This window comes from Panthera uncia, chromosome D1 (genome assembly GCF_023721935.1).
Source record: "Panthera uncia isolate 11264 chromosome D1, Puncia_PCG_1.0, whole genome shotgun sequence".
Taxonomy (NCBI): domain Eukaryota; kingdom Metazoa; phylum Chordata; class Mammalia; order Carnivora; family Felidae; genus Panthera; species Panthera uncia.
Window position 1 is genome coordinate 10,739,207 of NC_064808.1, and position 8,159 is coordinate 10,747,365.

Genomic DNA, 8,159 nt, shown 5'->3' on the forward strand with positions numbered 1-8,159 from the left:
TTCTGACAGGTGTAAGGTGGTATCTCATTGTGGTTTTGATTTGTAGTTCCCTGATTATGAATGATGTGGAGCATTTTTTATGTGTCGGTTTGCCATCTGGATGTCTTCTTTGGAGAAGTGTCTATTTATGTCTTTTGCCCATTTCTTCACTGGATTCTTTGTTTTTTGGGTGTTGAGTCTGATAAGTTCTGTATAGGTTTTGGATACTAACCCTTTATCTGATATGTCATTTACAAATATCTTCTCCAAATCTGTCAGTTGCCTTTTAGTTTTGCTGCTTGTTTCCTTTGCTGTGCAGAAGCTTTTTATTTTGATGAGGTCCCAGTAGTTCATTTTTGCTTTTGTTTCCCTTGCCTCCAGAGACGTGTTGAGTAAGAAGTGGCTGGGGCCAAGATCAAAGAGGTTTTTGCCTGCTTTCTCCTAGAGGATTTTGATGGCTTCCTGTCTTACATTGAGGTCTTTCATCCATTTTGAGTTTATTTTTGTGTATGGTGTAAGAAAGTGGTCCAGGTTCATTCTTCTGCATGTCACTGTCCAGGTTTCCCAGCACCACTTGCTGAAGAGACTGTCTTTATTCCATCGGATATTCTTTCCTGCTTTGTCAAAGATTAGTTGGCCATACGTTTCTGGGTTCTTTATTCTGTTCCATTGATCTGAGTGTCTGTCCTTGTGCCAGTACCATACTATCTTGATGACTACAACTTTGTAGTATAGCTTGAAGTCTGGGGTTGTGATGCCTCCTGCTTTGGTTTTCTTTTTCAAGATTGTTTTGGCTATTTGGGGTCTTTTATGGTTCCATACAAATTTTCCTGTATGGAAAAATCCATACAGGATTATTTGTTCTAGCACTGTGAAGAATGCTGGTGTTATTTTGATAGGGATTGCATTCAATATGTAGATTGCTTTGGGTAGTATCATCATTTTAACAATATTTGTTCTTCCTATCCAGAAGCATGCAATCTTTTTCCATTTTTTGGTGTATTCTTCAATTTCTTTCATAAGCTTCCTATAGTTTTCCATGTATAGATATTTCGCCTCTTTGGTTAGATTTATTCCTAGGTATTTTATGGTTTTTGGTGCAATTATAAATGGGATCGATTCTCTGATTTCTCTTTCTGTTGCTTCATTGTTGGTGTATAGGAATTCAACCAATTTCTGTGTGTTGATTTTATATCCTGCAACTTTGCTGAATTCATGTATCAGTTATAGCAGTTTTTTGGTGGTATCTTTAGGGTTTTCCATATAGAGTATCATGTCATCTGTGAAGAGTGGAAGTTTGACCTCCTCCTGGACGATTTGGATGCCTTTTACTTCCTTGTGTTGTCTGATTGCAGAGGCTAAGACTTCCAATACTATGTTGAATAACAGTGGCAAGAGTGGACATCCCTGTCTTGTTCCTGACCTTAGGGGGAAAGCTCTCAGTTTTTCCCCATTGAGGATGATATTAGCGTTGGGTCGTTCATATATGGCTTTTATGATCTTGAGGTATGCTCCTTCTATCCCTACTTTCTTGAGGGTTTTTATCAAGAAAGGATGCTGTATTTTGTCAAATGCTTTCTCTGCATCTATTGAGAGGATCATATGGTTCTTGTCCTTTCTTGTATTGATGTGATGAATCATGTTAATTGTTTTGTGGACGTTGAACTAGCCCTGCATCCCAGGTATAAATTCCACTAGGTTGTGGTGAATAACTTTTAATGTATTGTTGGATCCGGTTGGCTAATATCTTGTTGAGGATTTTTGCATCCATGTTCATTAGGGAAATTGGTCTATAGTTCTCCTTTTTAGTGGGGTCTCTGTCTGGTTTTGGAATCAAGGTAATGTTGGCTTCACAGAATGAGTTTGAAAGTTTTCTTACCATTTCTATTTTTCAGAACACCTTCAAGAGAATAAGTGTTAACTCTTCCTTAAATGTTTGGTAGAATTCCCCTGGAAAGCCATCTGGCCCTGGTCTCTTGTTTTTTGGGAGATTTTTGATTACTAATTCGATTAGAAAAAGAAATTTTCTATTTCTTCCTGTTTCAGTTTTGGTAGTGTATATGTTTGTAGCAATTTGTCCATTTTTTCCAGATTGCCCATTTTATTGGCATATAATTGCTGATAATATTCTCTTATTATTATTTTTATTTCTGTTGTGTTGGTTGTGATATCTCCTCTTTCATTCTTGATTTTATTTATTTGGGTCCTTTCCATTTTCTTCTTGATCAAACTGGCTAGTGGTTTATCAATTTTGTTAATTCTTTCAAAGAACCAGCTTCTGGTTTCATTGATCTATTCTGGTTTTCTTTGTTTCGACAGTATTAATTTCCGCTCTAATCTTTATTATTTCCTGTCTTCTGCTGGTTTGGGGTTTTATTTGCTGTTCTTTTTCCAGCTCTTTAAGGCATAAGTTTAGGTTGTGTATCTGAGATCTTTCTTCCTTCTTTAGGAAGGCCTGGATTGCTATATAGTTTCCTCTTATGACCGCCTTTGCTGTGTCCCAGAGGTTTTGGGTTGTGGTGTTATCATTTTCATTGACTTCCATATACGTTTTAATTTCCTCTTTAACTTTTTGGTTAGTCCATTCATTCTTTAGTAGGATGTCCTTCAGTCTCCAAGTATTTGCTACCTTTCCAAATTTTTTCTTGTGGTTGATTTCGAGTTTCATAGCATTGTGGTCTGAAAATATGCACGGTATGATCTCGGTCTTTTTGTACTTGCTGAGAGCTGATTTGTATCTCAGTATGTGGTCTATTGTGGAGAACGTTCCATGTGCCCTGGATAAGAATATATATTCCACTGCTTTAGGATGAAATGTTCTGAATATATCTGTTAAGTCCATCTGGCCCAGTGTGTCACTCAAAGCCATTGTTTCCTTGTTGATTTTTTGATTAGATGATCTGTCCATTGCTGTGAGTGGGTTGTTGAAGTCTCCTACTATTATGGTATTACTATCAATGAGTTTCTTTATGTTTGTGATTAAGTGATTTATGTATTTGGGTGCTTTCACATTTGAAGCATAAATGTTTACAATTGTTAGGTCTTCTTGGTGGATAGACCCCTTAATTATGATATAATGCCTTTCTTCATCTCTTGATACAGTCTTTATTTTAAAGTCTAGATTGTCTGATTTAAGGATGGCTACTCTGGCTTTCTTTTGTTGACCATTAGCATGATAGATGGTTCTCCCTCCCCTTACTTTCAATCTGAAGGTGTCTTTAGGTCTAAAGTGGGTCTCTTGTAAACAGCATATAGATGGATGTTGTTTTCTTATCCATTCTGTTACCCTATGTCTTTTGATTGGAGCATTGAGTCCATTGACGTTTACAGCAAGTACTGAAAGATATGAATTTATTGCCATTATGATGCTTGTAGAGTTGGAGTTTCTGCTGGTGTTCTATGGTCCTTTCTAATATTTGTTGCTTTTGGTCTTTATATATTCATTTATTTACATTTTCATCTTTTCTCCCCTCAGAGAGTCCTGCTTCAAGTTTCTTGCAGGGATGGTTTAGTGATCACAAACTCCTTTAATTTTTGTTTGTCTGGGAAACTTTTTATCTCTCCTTCTGTTTTGAATGACAGCCTTGCTGGATAAAGAATTCTTGGCTGCATATTTTTCTGATACAGCACATTGAATATATTCTGCCACTTCTTTCTGGCCTGTCAAGTTTCTGTGGATAGGTCTGCTGCAAACCTGATCTGTCTTCCCTTGTTGGTTAAGGACCTTTTTTTCCTCCTTGATGCTTTCATGATTCTCTCCTTGCCTGAGTATTTTGTGAATTTGACTATGATATGCCTTGTTGATGGTCGGTTTTTGTTGAATCTAATGGGAGTCCTGTGTGCTTGCTGGATTTTGATGTCTGTGTCTTTCCCTAGGTTAGGACAGTTTTTCCACTATGATTTGCTCACATAACCCTTTTACCCCTTTTTCTCTCTTTTCCTCTTCTGGGACCCCTATGATTCTGATGTTGTTGCGTTTTAATGAGTCACTGATTTCTCTAATTCTTAAATCATGCTCTTTTGCCTTAATCTCCCTCTTTTTTTTCTGCTTTATTATTCTCCAAAAGTTTCTCCTCTATATCACTGATTCTCTGTTGTGCCTCATTCATCCTTGACGCTTTGGCATCCATGTGATTGCAGCTCAGTTATAACATTTTTTATTTCATCCTGACTAGTTTTTACTTCTTTTATCTCCGCAGAAAGGTATTCTAATCTATTTTCAATTTCAGCTAATATTCTTGTTATCATGATTCTAAATTCTGGTTCAGACATCTTGCTTGTTTCTGTGTTGGTTAAGTCACTGGCTGTCATTTCTTCCTGCCCTTTCTTTTGGGGTGAACTCCTTCATTTCGTCCTTTTGAAGGGAGAAAAGGAATTAATGAGCTAGAAAAAATTAAAATAAAAAAACATTAAAATTAAAAAATTAAACACACACACACACACACACACACACACACACACAAATCGAATAAATGATGCTAGATCCTAAATGTGTTTGGTCTGGGTGTTGAAAGTGTCTTGACAGACTAGAGAAAAAAGGGGAAAGAAGAAAAAAAAAGGAAACAATTTGAAATTTTGAAAAAATGAATACACTGAAGTAGACTAAAATGAAATGATGGAAGTAAGCTAGAATTTGAAAAAATTCACACAAAAATAAAAAATATAGTAAAAAATTAAAGAAAAATATTTTTAATAAAAATTGAAAATAAAAATGAATTTTTCTCTTCTGTATTCAAGAAAAAGAAAATAAGTGAAAAAGAAAAAAAAAAAAGAAAAACTATTGAATAGATGGACTTGCTACCAGACTGAAATATGACTGAAATTACTTTGTTTTCCCCTAGGAGTCAGACTATGAAGCGCTTTATAGTCCATAAACTAAGTAGGCAGTTACACTTGTGTTCTTGAAGAGCGAGGTTGGCCCAGTTGGGTGGGGCCTAGTGTAATGGCTCTGTTCTCCACTAGATGGCGCTGCTAGCCTACTGGGATGGATTGTTGTGGCGCTTGTAGGTGCTTATGCGCATGCGTGGGAGTGGTGACAATAACAGCACTCAGCTACCCAGTCTCTAGTATCCAGACTCTGTTCTCCCCAATCAGCAATCACACATCCATCCTTTGTATTCAGCTTTTGTCCACTCCCTGCTTTTACACTGTCCATGACCAGGCCCCAGGCAGTACCTCTCTCCCGAGTTTTGTCTCAGATGCGGCTGTTTTCCCCGGCCTCTTACTTCTGAGGGACTGCGGCTTTGACCTGTTCCACCCTTGTGCCGAGGGTCTCACCGAGCAATGGCCGAATGCCAGCCATACTCAGGAAGGTTCAAGGGACCGTGCTGCTGCTGATGCCCAGAGACTGTGGCCAGGTGACAGCCTGCCCCAGAAAAAGTTCGTGAGATAGTGTAGCAGCAGCGTTTCAGGGATTATGGAAAATTGCAACACATATCTGGCACCAGGCTTCACTCTTAATGACCTTGTTCCAGCACCAGCGAATGTGGCCGTTCTCTGGGGTCTGCTGGGCCCAGGTTGCCTCACAGCCTCTATCAAGTATCCTTCCAGCAGTGGAACCACTTCCGGTATGGCCCAAGAACTCCCGGGCCCCACTCTGCTCCTGGGGATTTGCCCTTCCCACCAGAGCACTGCCAGGTATCGAGCTGTGGAGTTGCAGACTCTCTGCATTCCCCCTGTTTGCAGTCTTAATGGAATTTAAACCCTCTCCTTTCTCCTTTCTCCCTTTTTAGTTCAGTCCCTGCAGCTGTTTCCAATTTTCCACTTTCTCTCCAGCTGCTTTTGGGGAGGGGTGCTTTTCCTGTATTCTCCACCCACCCCAGCCCCTGCTGTCTCTGTCCTCTCTGCCTGCCAAAGCGGCTTCCTGCCTTCCACAGCTACTCTCTCTCCAAGTTCACCTCTCCATGCCACATACCTGCTGAATTCTGTGGTTCAGGTTGTGCATATTGTTGTGTTAATCCTCAGATCAGTTTTCTAGGTGTGCAGGATGGTTTAGTGTTGGTCTGGTTGTATTTCATGGATTATGAAACACACAAAAAACTTCCATGCTGTTACACCATCTTGGCTCCCTCCTGTTGGTTGGTTTTGGTTGGCACCAGTATTTATTTCCAGGGGAGGGGCTTGAAGGTCAAATCTGTCCTGTGGGGTCTTGGGGCCTTGTGTCTAGCAAAGACAGCCTTGTCCCCAAGAGCCTCCTCAATCTACATGAGCTGGTTGTATTTGACCAGGTGCTCTGAGCAGCAGGAGGCATCAGTCTTCATCTATCCCATGCAGAGCCCTACCATGAGGTCAACAATGAATGCATCCTCAGTCTCCCCAGAGTGGTGGCTCACCTTCACCCCTGCCATTAGATTAGGCCAATTTGCAGGCCTGGATGGACTCGGTCACTGAGCCAATCTGGTTGACCCTCAGCAGCACCAGTTGGAGGCCTTTTTCTCAATGGCTTGGGCAATCCTCTTGGGGTTGGTGACTGTGAGGTCATCCCCAATGATCTGGATGTCAATCACCAAGAGGAATGAGATACAGGTGACCAAGTCACCCTAGCTAAAGGGGTCCTTGATGAAGACCACAGGGTGATTCTTGATGAAACTCTTATACTGCTCCCCCAGCATCTCCCCAGTGGTGTGCAGTGCAGTCATCAGGTGACTTGAAGTCAAAATCGTACTTCCCGTTGCAATAGAACTCAGATGATGTCCCATCCATGCCAATCACCACCTTGTCTGGGTAACCAGCTTCCTGGATGGCTGTCTTCAGTAGCTCCAGGGCTTCACTGTTCTCCAGGATGTTGGGTGCAAAGCTGCTCTCATTGCTCAGATTGGTGGCATCCTTCCCATTCTTGGCCTTGATGACTGCCTTGAGGTGGTGGTAGACCTCAGTGCCAATGTGCATGGCTTCTTTGAAGGAACTGGCTCCCATGGGCAAAAATGAACTCCTGTGTGGCCAGCTTGTTTCCAACATGGGAGCCCCTACTGATCACATCAAAGGCAGGGAGGGACTGGGAGGACCAAGTCTGGGTTCCCAGCGAGGTCTGTGATGTGCCAGTAGAGCATGACCCCCTTATTGGCTGCACCAGCCTTGCACACAGCCAAGGATACACCCAGGATGGCAGTGACCCCAAACATGGACATATTTTCAGTCCCATCCAGCTCAATCATATATTTGTCAACTTTTTCTTGATCCACAATGCTTAGTTTATTTTACAGCAGAGTGGGGCCCAGGGTCTTAATTGATGTGTCCCACAGCCTTCAGAATCCCTTTCCTAAGGGAGCAGGATTTGTCACCATCTCTCAGTTTCAGAGTTTCATAGATACCTGTGGAAGCTCTTCTGGGCACAGCTGCTTGGAATTGGCCCCTGGCCATGTGTAGGACCACATCTACCATGGGGTTGTCCCTGGAGTCCAGGATTTCCCAGGTAAAGATTTTCTGCATGGCCATAGCTGGGATGTCTTCACTGGGGGGTTAGGGTGAGCTCTGAATCTAGGTGCCAGCTGGAACAGTGTCCTTCACTGTCATTGACTTTGATTATATAACAGTTCTTGTCTCCTCACCCAAACTTTCCTGACAACCTGGGAAGAAAGGTAAGAAAGCAGCCCTGTCAGTGATTCAGAGCTTTCTGCTTCTTCAGCTTCCACCTGTTTAGTAACTCACTACAGGTGCTTGGTAGCTCTCAATCTTGAGCTTGTATCAGAATCCGCTGGAGCACTCCCTATACCAAAGATTACGGTTCCCCTTCTGGTTCCCAGGGTTTCTGATTCAGGAAGCCTGAGAATTGGCATTTTTAAACAAGATCGCAGGTGCTGCTGATGTTGTTTCTTGGGAACCCACTTTGGGTCACCAATGCAGATACCCATTGCCTCTGACTAGTTGCCATGGCTTTGGAGCATCTTTGGGCTGATGACTTCATAATTTTTCAGAACTTCTTATAATTATTGAGGCTCTTTGGAGAACATGAAGTATCTATGTCAGCTCCTGTATGGGATGGTGAAAGGTCAGTTCATGACCTTGAACTTTTTCTTCAGCTTTCATGTACTGAGAATCTACAGTGTCTAAAGCATGGACAAGATGCTCTAGTGAAAATAAACCTGAATGAGACATTACCCTTGCCCAAAGACATCACCCTTGCCCAGAGTCAAAGAAAGGACTATCAACCTATGAGAACAGGAACATCTCATTCAAAGCCA

At 41.6% G+C, this 8,159-nt stretch overlaps 1 pseudogene; it reads right to left on the reverse strand.

The window, feature by feature from the left end:
• Positions 1-5,881: 5,881 nt before the first annotated feature.
• Positions 5,882-7,547, reverse strand: LOC125915701 (beta-enolase-like; annotated as a pseudogene).
• Between the last annotated feature and the right edge of the window lie 612 nt (positions 7,548-8,159).